Source organism: Zingiber officinale, chromosome 11A, assembly GCF_018446385.1.
Source record: "Zingiber officinale cultivar Zhangliang chromosome 11A, Zo_v1.1, whole genome shotgun sequence".
NCBI lineage: Eukaryota > Viridiplantae > Streptophyta > Magnoliopsida > Zingiberales > Zingiberaceae > Zingiber > Zingiber officinale.
The window spans coordinates 34,424,362-34,445,571 of NC_056006.1; positions in this window are offsets into that span (position 1 = coordinate 34,424,362).

The window sequence follows — 21,210 nt, forward strand, 5'->3', positions numbered from 1 at the left end:
TTCCACCGTGGTGTTCCAGGAGGAGTGAGTTGGGATAGAATCACACTCGGCTAGGTAGTCACGAAACTCATGGCTTAAGTATTCACCACCTCGATCTGATCGAAGTTTAATACTCTTGCCAAGTCGATTCTGTACTTCATTCTTGAATTCTTTTTTCAAAGGATTCAGATTTATGTGTCATCAAATACACATAACCATATCTACTGAAGTCATCAGTAAACGTGATGAAGTATCTATAACCGCCTCTAGCAGCGACATTGAAAGGGCCACATACATCACTATGTATGAGTCCTAACAAATCAGTCGCTCTCTCGCTGTGCCCACTAAAGGGAGTCTTGGTCATCTTGCCTCGTAGGCATGACTCGCATACCTCATATGATTCAAAATCAAATGAGTCCAGCAAACCATCCTTATGGAGCTAGGATAAGCGCTTGTCATTTATATGACCTAAGCGACAGTGCCAGAGATAGGTGTGGTTCATATCGTTCGATTTGAACCTCTTGGTACTGACGTTATAGATAGAGCTCTCAAGGTCTAGAATATAGAGTCCGTTCATCAGAGGTGCACTACAATAGAACATATCGTTTAAATAGACAGAACAACATTTGTTCTTTATTATAAACGAGAATCCTTTCTTGTCCAAACAAGAAACTGATATAATGTTCTTAGTCAATGCAGGCACATAACAACAATCGTCTAACTCTAGTATAAGCCCAGAGGACAGAGATAGAAAATAAGTCCCTACAGCAACAGTAGCAACCCGTGCTCCATTGCCTACTCGTAGGTCTATCTCGCCCTTTGTCAATGCTCTGCTATTTCTCAGTGCTTGTATATTAGTACAAATGTGCGAAGCACATCCGGTATCTAATACCCACGACGAAGAAATAGAGAGGTTGACTTCTATAACATTTATACCTGAAGTAGAAATCTTATTTCTCTTCTTGTTAAGATCTTCCAGGTATCCTGTGAAGTTCCTCTTCCAATGCCTTACTTGTTCTTGATATAGGTGACAAAGATGTTCAACCATATCATAAGCGCTCATCAACTCATGTTGCTTCTGAAGCTCAGAGTTCATGGTTGCAAGCATAAGACAGGACACATCTAATGCGTCATCTTGATGCTTCTTGTAAGCATCTCGGTCTGCTCACGTGGCAGTGGCAGGAGGAGCCTCCCGTACAGTTTACGTTCTTGAGTGAGAACTATTCTCAGGTTCCTGTACCAATCCAGGAAATTTGCTCCGTTGAGCTTGTCCTTCTTAAGGACAGAACGCAGGGAGAAAGAGTTCGTATTCGACGTCATAGTTATCTACAACAGAAAATTTGCAGAAATAAATATCATATTCTTTTAAAATCATTTAATTAGGCCTTTAATAAAATGATGCTCCCACTGAATTCTATAATTCTTGTGGGACAAGATCCACATCATACTAACCCTTGAGTTAGATTTGGCTAATATGCCCAAGGCTTAGTATGATCGGTAGGCAACGATTACCAATTACATCTCTATGCAACTCTTGTTTATAAAATCAATATCCGCATTTATATTAAAACTCGAGTTAGCTTTGGCTAATATGCCCGAGAGTTAATATAGATGTGATTTTGACCTATCTTTTCCAACCGTTGGAAGAATGCCTATAGTTGACTCGATCCAACCGAGTAACTAGGAATACTCAATCTAATTGAGTTTGTATTCACCCATGCGTTGATAGGCGGGACCAAGATTGTCCCTCCGTACCCTACCAAGATAATTGTATTGCTCTGCTTTGGCAGATTCAACAATACATGTGATCGAGGTAGTAATAGGTATCACGGCACGGTTAGGCATTTAGAGTTGGTTCGATCGAGATCTAATCTAATCGAAAAAGATGCATCTTGTGCACGACTTAGATCTAATCTAATCGCAAGGGTGCATTATGTGCACGACTTAGATCTAATCTAATCGTAAGGCACTAATTAATTAATTACTTATTAAACATGCATCATATACATAAGCAATTAACTAATTAATCTATTTGTGATTTAGTCATGGTCCAACTACGATCTTCTTAAGCCAATGAGAAGATCGAATGGTCAACCTAGGGTCAACAGCTTCTCCAAGCTCCTCCCTTTGACCACCTTGTGTTGCTCGTGCCCGCCTCGGAACTCGGTCTCGTGTGGACCCTCCACCGCTCCAATTTATACATTACAATTTGAAACTCGAGTTACATTCGAGTCTAAATCTAATTTACAACAAGAATATAAGAGAAAGGCACGACGCGCAGGTCGCGGAAAAATAAAAACATACAACACGCGCAAACACATAACGGCACGCAGGCCGTATTATGAATTACACCACAATCCAATCATATTGGGTTTTTGGGACATGACTATCACAAAATTAATATATAATTCAAAATTATATATTTTCATAATTTTCTATAATTTAAAAATAATTTTTTTACAATTTTTACGAGTAAAATTTCTCGGCGGTCCCGTTTAGCGGTTTCGGGCGCAATCGCGGAATCCTGCGGGGCCAGGGCAGCGCCCTACCCGCGATCTAACCATAGCGAGGGTTCCTTTGCGATCCAACAGCGCCTAAACTCGCTGTCCCAAAACGATTTGGGTCGAGACATTGCCGTTCGGAAAAATCTTCTGGCAGTTCGCTTTTAGCGATTTCGTGCAATCATGAGCAAATCCTTGGGGTTAGGGGTACCCTACCCACAATCTAACCATCGTGAGTTGCTCCTTTACGATCTAATGGCACCCAAGCCCACTGTCCCAAATGGATTTGGAGCAAAACGAAGCCGTTTTGGAAAAATCTTTCCGGTAGCCGAAGCCTACAAGTGCCGAGACACTTGTGCTTCGCTTCTACGGAAAAATTACCCATAAAAACTATAAAAATCATAATTTTACAGAAAATTACAGAAACTTTAGTTTTCATAAAACCAAAAATTAAACTCGTACAAGCCTTGCACGTGGCTCTGATACCACTGTTGGGTTCTTCGGGCCGCGTCGCGGAAACCCCGAATCACCCAAGGCCAACGGATCCGTGCAAGGAAAACCGAATGATAAATACGAGTACGAGTTTGAAAAACCTTTTAGATCTACTCCTAGATCTACATATTAAGAACTTTACCCTTGTTGCGTGCCCTTTCACGTTCCCGCTCTTCCAAGGAGTTGCCGGATCTCAAGACCGTCAAGCGCCGGTCCTCTAGAAGTATCCACACGGACACGTAGGTGGAGAAACCTCACACAAAAGGTGTGCTAGCACCTTGGTGAGATTCGGCCAAGCAAAGAGGAGAGGGAGAGGGAGAGCTTGAGGAAGAAGAAAGGAGTAAATGAGGCTTGAATCAAAAATTCATTTCATTCCCCTCACTAAAGTGGCCGGCCACATTTTGTTGTGTAACCCCCATTTCCACTTAATTACAATTAAGTGGAGGCCATTAAGAGGTGTTGTGTAACTCATATGATGTGGCACATCATGAAGATGTGGATCATTACCATTGGTCCACATCTTGCCACCTCACAATGATGTGGCAAATGAGTAACCTCCACTCATTTAATGTGGCCAACCCATATTAAATGCAATGGAGGCTTGTAACCTCCATGAGGTGGCAAAGCAAGATGATGTGGAACAACACTATTGGTCCACATCTTGCCACCTCACTCATGATGTGGCAAAGAGTCAAGTCAAACTTGACTCTTCCTCTTCCTCTCTAGTCAAGTCAAACTTGACTCAATCTCTCTCATGGTTGATCTAATATAACCATTTGATTCGAGCCAACTTAATATAATGAATCTAAATCATTAAATTAAATTGATCTAATGAGTCATAATCTAAATTAGACTCATTAAATACATGAATCAACTTGAGTCTAACTCAATTAGTCCAATTTGGATTACTCTTAATCCAATTTGATTCATCAAATGAATCTAATCCTCTTGGTTCATCATATGAACCAAATCTCCATCTAAATGTCCTAAGTGTGTGACCCTATAGGTTCTTGTAACGTTGGCAATGCCCCTAAACTCATTTAGGAGCATAAGTAATGAGCGGTATCTAGCAACACATCATTACTACCCAAGTTACAAGAATGTTGAGATCCAACATCACCTTGTGACTACTAATTATGACTCCTCACAATATGTGACATTGTCCTTCTATCCTAGACATCTAGATTGATCAATGTGAGGCATAGACCGTGTCATCCTCTAATCAATCTAAATCTTGAACTCCAAGTAGACTCACTCGATCAAATGAGCTCATATCTCATTTGGGCATGGCCATGCACTTCGTGGTCTAAATCTATCAAGAATATTGATGTCGCTCCCGTCATATGAGAGGGATAGATCCCATCTACATCACTCACATCCCTCTGCATAATTTGTTACATACCCAGTAATCGCCTTTATAGTCCACCCTGTTACGGGTGACGTTTGACGAAACCAAAGTACATAACTCCTTATGTAGGGATCCATGGTGACTTCAGGTCAAAGGACTAATAGTCATACTAATAGCTACATGAGAAAGTATATGACATTCATATAACGATCTATGATACTTTCTCATGGCGGGTCATTCAGTATACATTCTCTAATGCATACTCATGTGTCAGCTTGATATCTCTATATCCATGACTTGTGAGATCAAGTCATCGAGCTGACCTACATGCTAGTCTTATTGTATTAACATTGTCCCTGAATGTTAATACTCGACTAGGAATGATTTAGAGTAGTGTTCCCTATATCATCTCACTATCGATTCAACTAATCGATTGATATAGGTATGAACCTTCTACTCAAGGACGCTATTATACTTAGTCTATTTGGCACTAATACAAATAAGTATAATAACCAAACAAATGCCTTTATTAATATACAAGAATATGATACAATGAGTCCATACAATCATCAAATGATTGGCTCTAGGGCTCTAACTAACATGGTATACAGTTAGACACATTTAATAGTATCCTCCCTAATGGAGTCACTGCTATCACTTGTGTGACCAAAAGGAAACCAACTATTAATTTGTCATAAAACTAGGGTGACAAGATAATAAAATTAATGGGTTAAAATCCCTCTTACAAATTATTGATTTTGTATACATCCACACTAACGTGGCATACAAAATTAACGGTGTTTAAGATAATTTTATTTGTCATAAAGTTAGGTTGACAAGATAGTTAATGGGTAAAACCCTCCTCTTACAAATGATGATTTTGTATACGTCCACACTAACGTGGCATGAAAAATTCACGGTGTTTTGAGGTGTTGGTAAATTTAAATAGTATTGTTAGAGGAATCAATATTATTTTAAATTTGGAGTCTTGACCAAATATTTGATCAAAGACAGATCAACTATTAATTTTATTTGTCATAGGTTGACAAGATAATAAAATTAATGGATAAAATCTCTTTTCAGAATTTGTATACGTCCACACTAATGTGGCATACAAAATTCACGGGGATTTTGAAATGTTGGTCTTGACCAAATAATTTTGTGATTCTTAGGTTTACAAATGTTAGTCAATCCCCTAGCTGTTATACTATAGAATAGACTTAGTAGTCCCAATTGTAATGATTGGAAAACTTGGACATTAAGGTAGACTGTCCTCCCAAAACTGAGAACAATAACGGTATATTTTATTAGTTGTTTAGTGGTGTTATCTACCAGTACCTGGTGTGTAGATACAGGAACCACTGATTATGTCTGCAATTCATTGCAAGGGTTCGAGGAAATCCGACAACTATATAAATCACCATCCACATGGGCACTGCCGTAAAAGTAGCAGCTGTTGCAGTGGGAGATGTTTATCCTTTGATAGAAATAAAATATGGATTATTAGAAATTGTCTTTACGTACTAAATTTAGAAAGAACCTGATTTCAGTTTCTAAACTATTAAAAAATAGATATTCTGTCTATTTTGATAACAAACTTGTTATCAAGAAAAATAGGGAAGTTATTTGTTCTGGTACGTTGGTTGACAATTTATAATCCAATAACTCCCATGATGCAATAAACGGAAATTAATAACATATTTTCTAACTTTAAGAGAAAGTAACCTTCGAAAATGAACCAATCATATTTTTGGCATCCAAGGCTAGGTTATATTAACTTGAGTAGGATTCAAAGGATAATAACCAATGAACTCTTGAGTTCATTGGTAGTGGAAATCTTTCCAACCTACGAGTCTTACTTGGAAGGAAAAATAACCAAGAAGCTTTTAAAGGGGTATAGAGCTAAAGATATGTTAGAATTGGTTCATTCTGATTTGTGTAGACCTTTGACTATTCAGGCAAGAGGTTGTTTCGAATATTTCGTCTCTTTTATAGATGACTATTCGAGATAAGGATACATTTACTTGATACACCGCAAGTCTAAGTGCTTTGATTAGTTCAAAGAGTACGAGGCTGATACGGAGAAATATCAAAGTAAAAATATCGAGACACTACGGAGAGATCGTAGTAGCAAATACCTCTTCGGAGAATTTAGGAGTCACTTATCAGAAGTAGGGATTCAATCCCAACTAACTGCACTTGGTATATCCCAACAGAATGGTGTAGTAGAAAGAAGGTATAAGGCTTTTATGGAATAATTAGATCGATGATGAGTTATTTAGAAAATTAACAAATTCGTTTTAAGGATATACACTGGAAACGGAAGTAAACATAGTGCCTTCTAAGTCAGAACTCTCTACTCCCATACAATTGCAGAATGGGCATAAGCCTAGTCTGAGGCATATTCGGATTTGGGTGGTCTAGAACATGAGAGACACTGATAAGATTGGACATGAGTTCACTTGTTTGTGAGTTATCCTAGAAAAATAAAAACAAGTTTATAGACCTTAAAATCAGAAGGTCATTATTAGCACCAATGCCCGATTTTAGAAAATGATTATACTATGAACCACAGGTCCATGAATAAAAAAAATGTTCTTAAGGAAATTGAAGGACACGTCTAATCTAGTACCAACTGTACAAGATGAAATATCACAAGAAACTGCAACATGTATCACAAATGATACACAATTACAGAAAGTGGCTCGTCATAGTGGGAGGGTTGTTAGGCAACCTAAGAGATTCATATTTTGGGAGAGTTTTTGGACCTGATCCCTGGTGAACATGAACCTGATTCCCAGACATATGACGAAGCGCTCCAAGATAAAGATACAACAACTTTGTAAAGAGCAATGAATACAGAATTAGAATATATGTATTCTAATAAAATCTGGGAGCTTATAGAACCACCAAATGGTGTAAAAGCTATTTGGTGTAAATAGGACTATAATAGGAAAAGAGGGATAGATAGGAAAGTGGAAACTTTCAAAGCAAGGCTTGTTGAAAAAGGGAAACCTTTTATTGGTAGTCATGCTTAAGTCTATCCGGATTCTTTTATCTATTTGGCAAGTGGATGTCAAGACATCATTCCTTAATAGAAGTCTTGAAGAAAACATCCATATAAAGTAACCAGAAAGGTTCATTGCAAAGGGCAAAGAGTATCTTGTGTGCAAGCTCAATCAGTCTATGGACTGAAGCAAAACTTCAAGGTCTTGGAACATCCAGTTTATCAAAGTAATCCAAACCTATGGATTTATTTAGTAACCGGATAAGTCTTGTGTATACAAATAGTGTGATGGAAACGTGGTGGTATTTCTTGTACTATACGTAGATAACATTTTTGGTAGTTGGAAACAATATCAAAGTATTGTCAGAAGTAAGGGTATGGTTGTCCAAACAATTTAATATGAAGGACTTGGGAGAATGTATATATTCTTGGGATCAAACTAATAAGGGATCGCAAGAAAAGAATATTTTACTTATCCCAAGCTTCATATATCGAAATAATCCTTGCTCGTTTTAAGCATGCAAAACTCCAAGAAAGGTTTCTTATCTTTTCAGCATGGAGTAGCTTTATCTAAAAGGATGTATCCGAAGACATCAAAGGAGATAGAAGAAATGAAGGCAGTTCCTTATGCTTCGGTTGTCGGAAGCCTAATGTATGCTATGCACGAGACCAGATATCTGTTTTACCGTGGGCATGGTTAGCAGATATCAAAGTAATCCTAAACAGGGACATTGGTCTGTGGTAAAGGATATATTAAAGTACCTAAGAGTCACTAGAGATTATATGCTAGTTTACAAGGTAGATAATTTGTTCCCTGTGGGTTTCATGGATTTTGACATCCAATCGGATAGAGACAATAGTAAGTCGACCTCAGAGTTTTGTGTTTACTTTAAGAGGTAAAGTCATAACTATGGAAGAGTGATAAGCATAGGTGCTTTTTCGAACTCCACCATAGAAGTTGAGTATATGGCAGCTTCTGAGGTAGCCATAGAAGCTGAATGACTCAGTAACCTCAAGATGGACTGAGATATGATTTCTGGTTTGTCCAAAGATTATTACAATTTATTGTAATAATAGTGGTGCAGTAGCAAACTCGAAGAAACGATGAGTCCATAAGGCAAGTAAACACAATAGAGCACAAGTACCACCCAATACGAGACATCGTATAAACGAGGATAAGTTGTTGCTGCCTAGATTGCATCAGATGATAACCTGTAGATCTTTTCACTAAAGTCCTTAAGGCAAGAGCTTTTGATGGACATGTTGAAGGGTTGAGAATCAGATGTATGGCAGCAGATATGGCAGCTTAGTCTTTTAGTATAAGTGGGAGATTGTTAGAGTGTATAATAAAAGCCTAGCTTTTGGTATAAACATTTATCTAGTTATAAGAATTACATTGGTCAAGTGTCTACATTTATATATACCAAATGTAGATGTTCAATTAATTTATATTGTAGATAACATAGTGTGTGGTGTCACACACAGAAGATCGTGTTATCAGTTCTTTATAAATTATAAACAGTAGCTCATGACTAAAATGGAAAGGAACAAACCATTGGAATAGTTGTAGTGTAATTAGGTATTAGTTTATCTTGACTAATAAATTACACTAGTACACTCTAAATGTATTGAGTAGGACCATTTAAGGTAAGTTCTTTTTATACTGATTTAATAAAAGAACTAGACCTTAGTTATTATGGAAGTGTGTGCTCTTAATCCTAATATAATAACAAGCACATATATTTAATATTTATTTCTTTGACTTATCAAAGGGTGAGATTTAGCTCGATAAATCAAAATGCCCGATAAGTTGGGAAATGATGTTACTTATAGTGTGACTTGTTGATTATAGAAGGAAACTGTGTCCTAGTAATCTAAATTGATAATGTCCCCAAGAGGAGCTCATAAAGATTGTCATGTTAAACCCTGCAGGTGGACTTAGTCCGACATGATGATAAGGTTGAATGGTACTACTCTTGGACTAAGATATTAATTAAATGAGTTGTCAGTAACTCACTTAATTAGTGGACATTCGACATCTTAAACACAGGGAGACTAACACACTCATAATAAGGAGCCCAAAAATGTAATTTGGGATTGGTGCGGTAGTTCAATAATAGTTCTTTAGTGGAATGAATTATTATTGATGAAATTAAGTTATGTGTTCGGGGCGAACACGGGATGCTTAATTTCATCGGGAGACCAAAACCAATTCCTCCTCTCGGTCCCTATCGTAGCCTCTTGTATATAGAGATTTATACCCACCACATACCCACCTTCTTACCCATCCTAATGGGGCCGGCCAAGACCAAGTGGATGAGCCAAGTTGGTGGCCGGCCAAAGCTTGGGTCCCAAGCTTAGGTGGCCGACCACTAGAATATTAAAAAGGATTTTTATTAAGATTATTTCTTATGTGGATATCATGGTTTTAAAAGAGAGTTTAAAATTTAAAATTTTCCTTTTATACCTTTCTACAAAAGATTAAGAAAAGATTTGAAATCTTTCCTTATTTGTAGATTGAAAGGAGATTTTAATTCTGAGAAAATTTTCCATTTTAACCATGATCATAATTTAAAAGAGAGTTTTAAAAATTAAATATTCTCTTTTATTAGTTTCTACAAAAGATTAAGAAAAGATTTGATATCTTTCCTTATTTGTAGATTGAAAAGAGATTTTAATTTTTTTAGAGATAACTTTCCTTTTTAGAAATTATCCACATGTTTAAAAGAAAGATTTTAATTTATAAAATTTCCTTTTTATAACCCACCATGAAGGGAAAAATTATTGGAGAAATTTTTTATAAATTTCCGGAAACAAATAAGGAAGTTTTAATTTTTGATTTAATTAAAACTTTCCTTGTTTTGGGGATTAAAGTGGCCGGCCATTGAAATAAAGAAAAGGATTTCAATTTTAATTAATTAAATTTTTCTTTTTCATGGCTGATCCTGTCTGAGAAGCTAGGCAAGACGGAGATCCGGAAGAAGAAACCCACTTTTGATGGAGAAAAAAGCTTGGAAAACCTCGATCCGAGATACCCAAAGCGGATCGGGGAAAATAGGGTTATTGAATGCCTTCCTTGTGTGAAGATCCGATGACGAGAGAGAAACCCAATCAAAAAGACACACAAATCCGGAGCCTCCCAGATTTCCTGCACACAAGAGACCAACCAACACTATCGTCAGTGACCTAAGTCCGGGGTGGGAATCCCTGGCTAGGCCCTCCGACGCTCAAGTCAGTGCTCTCACTCGGTGTGGAAGAAGGAGGAAGAAGAAGATGAACAGTAGCTGGAAATTAGGGTTATGAGTGTGCGCAATGATCTGAACTTACCTTGCCAACGAAGAGGATTCCCCCTTTTATACCACTTCATATAACCTCCATAGTCATGAAGTGGACCCCGGTTTGTTAGAGTTTGTTATGAGATGGCGTAAGCCGTGTACTTGTGGTGAATGACTTTTTAAGAAATCTTTCTTGTACCCCAGATGTACCTTCTTTGTCGTTTAGCACCTGCAAAACAATCTAAAAATACATTTCCCGCCATGATATATAATTCCTGTCATATAGTTACATATTACAAATATCTTCATTAATTATCGTTTCACCCCTCCTGCTGCAGATAACTCAATGTACCAATATTCCTTATCTCGATCGAAGTTAATCATGATTAGGTTTAGTTAATGAGGTAACCTTCTATGTTACTGATCCTAACTAGCTCTAGGCTATATTTTATCAAGTATCTTTCCCAGGTATTGGTCAATCGGTCGGTCTTGGCTTTCCTTCTGGGAAGCATATTTTGGTCGATGCGAATCTACCTTCTTTGGAGCTATATCCCAGCCGATATTGACCTATCTCCTTTGAGGTATATGCTAATTGATATGGGTCTCCTCCTGAGAAGCATATTTCGGTCGATGCAAACCTACCTCCTTTGGAGGTATAGCCCGGTCGATATTAGCCTACCTCCTTTGAGGTATATGCCTTTTGATATGACTCTTCCTCTTGGGAAGTATATTTCAGTCGATACAAACCTACCCTCTTTGGAGGTATATCCCGGCTGATATTGGCCTACCTCCTTTGAGGTATATGCCAATTGATATGAATCTTCCTCTTGGGAAGCATATTTCGGTCGATGTGAACCTACCTCCTTTGGAGGTATGGCCCGGCCGATATTAGCCTACCTCCTTTGAGGTATATGCCAATTGATATGAATCTTCCTCTTGGGAAGCATATTTTGGTCGATGCGAACCTACCTCCTTTGGATGTATGGCCCGGCCGATATTAGCCTACCTCCTTTGAGGAATATGCCTCTTGATAAGACTCTTCCTCTTGGGAAGTATATTTCGGTCGATACAAACCTACCCGCTTTGGAGGTATATCCCGGTCGATATTGGCCTACCTCCTTTGAGGTATATGTCAATTGATACAAATCTTCCTCTTGGGAAGCATATTTCGGTCGATGCGAACCTACCTCCTTTGGAGGTATGGCCCGGCCATATTATCCTACCTCCTTTGAGGTATATGCCAATTGATATGAATCTTCCTCCTGGGAAGCATATTTCGGTCGATGCGAACCTACCTCCTTTGGAGGTATAGCCCGGCTGATATTAGCCTACCTCCTTTGAGGTATATGCCAATTGATATGAATCTTCCTCCTGGGAAGCATATTTTGGTCGATGCGAACCTACCTCCTTTGGAGGTATATCCCGGCCGATATTGGCCTACCTGCTTTGAGGATATCCCGGTCAATATTAACCTATCTTCTTCGTTTGATTCTCTCCCTTCCTTTCCTTATCGGGGACCCATGAAACCTAACCCATATCACTAGCCTTCCCTTTAAGTCTAGTCGAAGGAGGTGTAGATGACTGACTAGATACAAGTCTGGTTTTGTCTTTTCCTACCCGTGACTCTGCCCCAGATATTGAAATAACCTCACAGATTTTGTGTACAGCTGTCTAACGAAACCAAGTATAGTGATCCCGTGAGCCTTTTGATCCTTTAAATAGGGTTACAACCTTTTCTTCGTTCACCACTCATCTCAGTTCTTTTCCTTACTTGCTAACTTTCATTGCTAAGGTTATGGTCTTGGGTCCTCCTCTTTGGAGGCGACTTTTGTCAGACAAGGTGAGATCTATATATGAGTTTATTGGGATTTTTGCTCCGGCTAACTCTAGGGTTCAAGGGATTGTCTTAAGAGATGAAGCTTCATAATTCAGACTTTTCATCCAAAGATGTCGATGCTCTGAAGGACTCAAGAAACTTCAGAGAGATTTTCACTACTCATGAGGGGGCAACTAAATAACCCATGGATGTTGTGTGAAGGGCACAGCACATGTTACCCTTGGGCTATGCTTGGTTGCCCTAGTTGCAGAACTCCAGGGCTTGAGAGGGGAAGTGGCTTTTACATTTACTTTTCCATCATGGTCTGAATAGATCTTTCTCCTTCCTCTTGCCCTTGAGTCTTTCTGCTTTATTGCTTTCTTCGTCCCAGGCAAAATATTGACACTTATGCACCTTGACAAGCCTGGGCGAAGTAAGATATTTCCATCTCTGCTCCATGGTAAGTTTGAGTCCAGTGGGATTGAAATTTCCTAGGCGTTTCAAGAGCTTATGTTTGTAATTTTTGTTATCTATCTGAGGTCTACTGTTCTGAGGGGAAATGCAATGTTGTGTACTTGACCAGATTCTAAGTGTAAAATCAAGCTTTTGTATTGAATTGAGTGATTCTATTGAATTCTTCTGTAATTGATAAGAATAAATGTGATGTTGTACTCATTACCCCTTCGTGTGTCCTATGTGTCATTTATCATGGTTGGCTATATTAACTGTTGGAATACTTCTGTATTATAGCTAATGTTATACCAACCAATATTGTCTCGTTGATTATCAACAATGTTATTTAAATTAATATTATACTTATCTAGCATAACCAAAGTTATGCCAGCCAGTATAAAATTATTTTGATTAATGCTAGTCTGTATTTTATAAGGATATTGATTTAAAATCTATTATTATCCTAAATCTCTATCTTTAAATGCTTTTGTCCTTTGCTTGGGCTTAGTCAAAATTTAGTTCTTTTCACTTTATTATGTCCAGTTAATTACGTCTCCTTTCGAAGCTTCCTAGCTGGTGATTGGCTCTTCTTCGGGTGAGAGAATGTTAGAAGCGTACCACGAGGTATTACCAACCCCAGCGTGATACGATCTGTCGCATCCAGTATAAATGTTTTTTTATGATGATATGACACATACTTTCTCTGGCCGCCACGTCACATAAGCCTTTGCCTTTTTCCTATAATCCTCTGTATCTGCTGAGATAAAAGTGTTTTAATCTGACGATTGTTGTGTGTTTTCCAAACCCTAAACCCTTCGTCTTCTTTTCAACTTTGTCTTTTCTTCTCTTTTCCTTAGTATTCTCTTCTCGCTGCAGTCTTCGACCAAACCCCGTGCTCACCGTTTCTCGACGATCTTCTTTCTTGTCTTCAGTAAGTAATCTATTGTTTCACTAGCCTATATTTTTGTTCATGGCTGAGGAAGCAATTGCTCCTTGGTATGTCCATATGTCTTCTTCCTTTGATAAAAATGCGAGGCTAGCCATCCGTCGTCAGTATGAAATTCCACGAGAGTATGGCATCATAATCCCAAAACCGGATGATCGTCCTCATCGTCCCCCTGCTAATTGTATAACCTTTTTCAGGGATCAGTTGATAGGAGGTTTAAGGTTTCTCATTCCTCCTTTCTTGATTGAAATAAGCCGGTATTTTGATATTCCTCTGCAACAATTTGCCCCCAACGCATTTCGTTATCTATGCGGTACTTACATGTTGTTTCGTTTGCGGGATATTCCTCCTACTCCTCAAAATTTCTTCATGTTTTTTTATCCTAAATGTTCGGAACCGGGTGTTTTCTTGTTTCATTCACGGACTAAAATGGTTCTTTTTGAGGATATGCCCTCGTCTCTCAAAGCTTGGAAATCTCGTTTTTTCTCCCTAAAGTTTCCTGGACCTATTCCTTGGTCTCTTGCCTGGAAATCCTTCTTGCCCCCCTTGCCCGACGTCAAGGAGTTTCATCTTCATCCTTCTTTTCCTGTTTATTATGAGAAGTTGCTAGGCCATCGACTTTCTATTCCTAAGTGGTTGAGAGTCGATCTTCTGTACCTATTTGGCTTAAGCTCCGTCAAACCTGATACTCAAGTTCCTTTAGGTAATACCTGTTGGTGCGGGAAGCATCCGACGATCGAACCTGAGTTTTGATAATGGCAAAGGATTCAAAGTTAAGGGTTGTTGTTTTCTAATATGTTGAACAAGTTTGCAGGAAAGTCCTAAGTGGTACTTAGGCATAAGTCCTAGCTGCGGTTAAGCAAATGGAAAACCCTAGGGGGTGGTAACCCTAGGTCCTAGGGGGTGGTAACCCTAGGTAGAGGAAAACCCTAGGGGGTGGTAACCTTAGGTCATAGGGGGTGGTAACCCTATGCGGAAAGTCTTGGCAGGTCGATGGCTTCAGGCAAAAGTCCTAGGGGGTGGTAACCCTAGGTGGAAAGTCCTGGTGTCGCGAACCAGGTGAAAGTCTGGACTAGCCGGGAAGCGGATGTCCAGCAGAAAGTCCGGAAGCATCGAGTGCTGAGCAAAAGTCCAGTCGATCGGGAGGATCGGCAATAAATCTCACGAGTGGAGTAGGTGAGGCGCATTCCCAAGAGGGAACAGAGGCGTCGGTCGACCTAGGGCTTCCTACCGAAATCCAAAGTCGACACAAATCAAGACCGCAATTATTACTTATTGTGTTTATCGATTCTAACATTGTCTTGCAGGTATTTTGCTCGGACTAACCTTTGTTTGCGGTGAGGAACCTGCTTGAAAAAGGTTGTCCGGGCGCCCGGGACCAAATCTATCCCTTCGCGACTTCGTCACGTGGAGCATCCTAGTTGGTTGGCCACGTCACACTCCAGGCGCCCGGAACCGCATATAAAAGGAGGGTTGAGGTGCAACTTCAAAATGATCTTTCATCTACACGCTGCTCCAAAAGACGCTCCGAAGTGCTACTACAAGTGCCCGACGACCCGAAGCTTCAGAATTAGCATTTCTTGTTGTCGGTACAATTTTTGATAGCTTTTATTTGTACTCATAATTGTAATCTTTTAACGAGCTTATAGTTGTTGCCCACCGGAAGCGATCAAGGATCGCGGGCCATCGAGTAGGAGTCGACTTAGGCTCCAAACGAAGTAAAATCGACCTGTCTCTTTGTGTTGTCTCTTTATTTTATTTCCGCTTATTCCGCTGCACGTTTTAACTCCGATAGTTTTCCGATAATCGAACGAAATAGCCACGAGCTCTATTCACCCCCCCCCCCCTCTAGCGCTTCTCGATCCAACAATTGGTATCAGAGCGGGGTCGCTTCAAATAGGTGAAACCACCATTCAAGCATTTCTTTTGTGGCTTTTTCGTCTATTTAGGCTAAAAATAAAACCGTACGCCTTTCGTTTTTTTTTCCCTCCAAAATTTTTTCAAAAAAAAAATTCATTTTCATCTTTTCACAATTGATTGAGATTAACAAAATATCGAATTTGGAATAATTTGAAATAATCTTTTTTAAATATTTTTTTAACAATATTTTGTTATTATTTTATTATTATTTTATCATTTTTTCTAGAAACTCGTAAATTTTTATTTCTATCTTTCTACCACACTACTAATCCAGGATTAAGTCCTGGGACAAGTTTTTGCTCACTTTTTATGCAAGATTCAATGGCTCTCCAAGAAGGCTATAGCACCACTCGACCACCGCTCTTCTCTAGTGAAGACTTCGGCTACTGGAAAGGCCGAATGGAGTCGTACCTACAAACCCAGTTCGATGTCTGGATGATCACCAAGACCGAGCTTGAAATACCAACTGACGACGTCGGCATACCACTACCGTACGAGAACTGGGACGCGAACCTTATCAAAAAGGTAGAGGCAAACGCAAAAGCAACGTATACAATTCAGTGCGGCTTAACGAATAAGGAGCTGAATCGCACCGGCACGTTCTCAAGCGCCAAGGAGCTATGGGAGAATCTGATTCAGTTACACGAAGGTATGTCAGACACAAGTAAGCATGATAAATTATTTGAATTACATGAGCAGACTGATACTACTCTGGCCGAGAAAGGTATTGCATTGGTTGCAGGTACAAGCATAACACAGGAAGCTAGAAAGATGAAGGCAACATGGTTTGAGTCATCAGACGAATCCGAATCCGACACAGAAGAGCAGACGAGTTTCCATGCTCTACCAGTACTAGCATCCGTGGTCGAAACTGAGTCCGAGTTCGAATTCAAAATCGAGAACGAGTCAGATACTGAGTCCGAGCGAAGCCACGGATCCGTATCCGTTTCCGAAGGACCCAAACTCACTGTAAGTGCTCTAATTTCAAGTATTAGCTTAGATGATTCATAAAATTTAATTCCTTACTTATTAAAGAAGTTGGCTAAATCCAACGTCCGGGTTAAGTCACTCCAAAAGGAGGTAACATCCCTTAAGGAAGCGACTGACTTAAGTGCTTTAACTGAGCCAGTTCAAATTGGAAGTTCGACTCAAGTCCAACAACTTGAGGAAGAAAATTCCAATTTGAAAACTCAAATTAAAGAACTCAAGGACACGTTGGAACGGTTCACCTTGGGTTCCAAGAATCTGGATCTGATTCTTGGAAAACAGCGAGACGTTTACAACAAATCCGGACTTGGATTTAAAACTGAAAGAAAATACAAATCGTATTTATCTTTAGTAAATAGAGATAATAAAAAGGTAGTCCAAGCATGGGTTGCCAAGTCCAAATTGGTCAATCAAGTTAGACTTGGTCAATATTGGGTCCCTAAGGATCAAATACATTACCTCAATAGACCTTATCGAGGCTATGATCCAGGGGGAGCCAAAACAATTAAAATTAACAATTAAAATTCAAAAATAAAATTCAAAATTCAAATTCAAATTTAAATTCAAAATTAACAATTCAAATTCAAAATTAATTATTCAAAATTCAATTCAAAATTAATTCATGATTCAAAATTAATTATTCAAAATTCAAATTCGAAATCAATTATTAAAAATTTGAAATTAATTCAAAAATTCAAAAATCAAAGTAGAGGGAGGGTCCAGAATAACTGGCAACTCCAAAATCTATTTACCCGAATGGGTAACTGAACCTAATCTACCCTAAATGGGTAAAACAAAAGTAGATTACCCGGCTGGGTAAGTAAGGATAGATTAAAAGGGTCAGATTTAACTTGACCCACAGTACTGGTGAAGTTTTTGGATGATAGTACGTTAGGGAAGCTTGGGCATCGCATGTCTAAGAAGATATGACTTCGACCTGGTGCATTTGGCCAAGTGGAACTGACCGAAGCTACCCTTAAATGGATCCTAACTAGTTAGACCAAGGTTTAGTATTAAGTTCAGTGGGTAGGACTATTTGGAAAACCTCGAAGGTATGGTTACTTTAATGAGTTCCTTGTGACTCACCATAGCCCAGAAGTTTATCCAAAGAATGCTTACTTGTTGAACCCAAAACTTAATCTGAATCTAACACAAAGTTAAACCAAACCCTTAAATTGAACCTCAATTCATCTCACAAAAATTATAGGATTCCTTGATTGAAAATTCAGATCGGGTGAGATGACTAAGTAATTAAAAACAAACTGATAATTAATCCAAATTCAAATTAATTTCAAAATCTTTTCAAAATTTAATTTCAAAAATCATTTTAAAAATCTTTTCAAAACTTAATTTTAAAAATTATTTGAAAAATCTTTTCAAAATCATTTCAAAATCATTTCAAAACTTAATTTCAAAATTATTTGAAAAATCTTTTCAAAATCTTTTCAAAATCATTTTAAAACTTAATTTCAAAAATTATTTGAAAAATCTTTTCAAAATCTTTTCAAAATCATTTTAAAACTTAATTTCAAAAATTATTTGAAAAATCTTTACAAAATCTTTTCAAAATCATTTTAAAACTTAATTTCAAAAAATTATTTGAAAAATCTTTTCAAAATCTTTTCAAAATCATTTTAAAACTTAATTTCAAAAATTATTTGAAAAATCTTTTCAAAATCTTTTCAAAATCATTTTAAAACTTAATTTCAAAAAATTATTTAAAAAATCTTTTCAAAATCTTTTCAAAATCATTTTAAAACTTAATTTCAAAAAATTATTTGAAAAATCTTTTCAAAATCATTTCAAAACTTAATTTCAAAATTATTTGAAAAATCTTTTCAAAATCATTTTAAAACTTAATTTCAAAAAATTATTTGAAAAATCTTTTCAAAATCTTTTCAAAATCATTTTAAAACTTAATTTCAAAAAATTATTTGAAAAATATTTTCAAAAACTTTTCAAAATCATTTCAAAATCATTGTAAAACTTAATTTCAAAATTCTTTTAAAAATTATTTGAAAAATCTTTTCAAAATCATTTTAAAACTTAATTTCAAAATTCTTTTAAAAATTATTTGAAAAATCATTTGAAATATCCTCTGAAAAATTAATTTCAAAACCCTTCTCAGAAGTTATTAAATTCTTTGAAATTCTAAACTCAATTAAGTTTTAAATCTTCAAAATAATGGTCACTTATTTGGAATTCTAACTGATATTTTCAATGTTGTAAATTAAAGTAAACTCCATCTCACACTCACTCATATGCTAAACATGCTTGTTAATCTAGAATGAGTGAGGTGGAAAATTAGGAAAATAATTTTTTAACCTCTCATGCTTGAACTCCTGAACTCAAAAATTTATTAAGGCATTAATTAAGGGGGAGTGATTTTGAGTCGGTTTTAAAATTAATTTTTCTTTAAATTAAAATTTTAACTTGACCTCAAAATTAAAAACTAATTTTTACTTATCTTCAAAAATTCAGGGTATTTTTAACTTAACTTTAAAGTTAAAATTATCTCAGCTAAAAGTATCTCTCAAACTAAAGGAAATGCAAATATTCAGGTTAAGCATGTTTGATCTTTAGGGCTCTGATACCTGATCAACACTAATTAGATAATTTAATTGCTATATAACTTGACTTATGCTTGGACTTAAGGACCAATTGAATAAATAACCTAAATTAAAATTTTAGCCACTCTCTCTCTTCAACTTAAAAATTAACAAGTTCTTTTTCAAAAATAAGTATTATTAAGCTAAGTCCCTTTTTTACTTAAGCTACATTTTCAAAATTTAATGTTTGCAAAAGCTAGCTAAGTTATTTCAAACTTAGTTACATATTTTTTTCTCTTTTCCTCTAAAAACCAACTAAGTTTACAAAGAGGCTAAAGTCATCCTTCAAGTCATCCATAAATTAGCATTTTTAACTTAGGAGAAAAATAACTAACAAATTTTTCAGTTAATAGCTAAGTGTTTCACAAGCATTTTCCAAAGTCTAAAACTACTTTTTCTAAAAAGCTTAAAACATGCTTTCCAACTAGCTTATTTTTTTATATATGGCAAAGGGGGAGAGTAAGAAATTCAAAATCATTAATTCAAAATCAAAAGTAAAAAGTGTTTTATTAAGGGGGAGAGTAGGTAATTCAAAAGTAAAACTTTATTCAATAAGGAAACCCTGTGTTAAGGGGGAGCTTCACAAAAGTAAGTGTCAGCTTAAGTTAGGCGTTCATTTGAATTTATATACTTAAGCTTGCTCACTTAAAACTTTTTAACATACTTATGCATTTGTTTTTACTTAACTTTGAATTTGGGTTGCCATAATCAAAAAGGGGGAGATTGTTGGTGCGGGAAGCATCCGACGATCGAACCTGAGTTTTGATAATGGCAAAGGATTCAAAGTTAAGGGTTGTTGTTTTCTAATATGTTGAACAAGTTTGCAGGAAAGTCCTAAGTGGTACTTAGGCATAAGTCCTAGCTGCGGTTAGGCAAATGGAAAACCCTAGGGGGTGGTAACCCTAGGTCCTAGGGGGTGGTAACCCTAGGTCATAGGGGGTGGTAACCCTATGCGGAAAGTCTTGGCAGGTCGATGGCTTCAGGAAAAAGTCCTAGGGGGTGATAACCCTAGGTGGAAAGTCCTGGTGTCGCGAATCAGGTGAAAGTCTGGACTAAACGGAGGCGATGTCCAGAGAAAGTCGAGTGAACGTCTTGAGCAAAGTCTGAGTCGATCTAGAGGATCGTGCCTAAATCTCCGAGTGGAGTAGGTGAGGGCTGCCCCGAAGAGGGAACAGAGGCGTCGGGTCGACCTAGGGCTTCAATGGAAATCAAAGTCGAGACTCGGACGATCAGAAGGCATCAATTATTACTACTCGTTTTATCGATTCTAACATTGTCTTGCGGGTATTTTGCTCGAACTAACCTTTGTTTGCGGTGAGGAACCTTGGAAAAATTGTCAGGCGGGATGGGTCGGCGAGCGAACAGTCGGCGCCCGAGACCAAATTCTATCCCTGCGCGACTTAGCCCGTGGAGCATCCCGGTTGGTTGGCCACGTCACACTCCAGGAGCCCCCAGGCGCCCGGAACCGCATATAAAAGGAGGGTTGAGGTGCAACTTCAAAATACAACGAATTCTAAGTGATCTTTCATCTACACGCTGCTCCAAAAGACGCTCCGAAGTTCTACTACAAGTGCCCGACGACCCGAAGCTTCAGAATTAGCATTTCTTGTTGTCGGTACAATTTTTGATAGCTTTTATTTGTACTCATAATTGTAATCTTTTAACGAGCTTATAGTTGTTGCCCACCGGAAGCGATCAAGGATCGCGGGCCTTCGAGTAGGAGTCGACTTAGGCTCCGAACGAAGTAAAATCGACCTGTCTCTTTGTGTTGTCTCTTTATTTTATTTCCGCTTATTCCGCTGCACGTTTTAACTCCGATAGTTTTCCGATAATCGAACGAAATAGCCACGAGCGCTATTCACCCCCCCCCCCTCTAG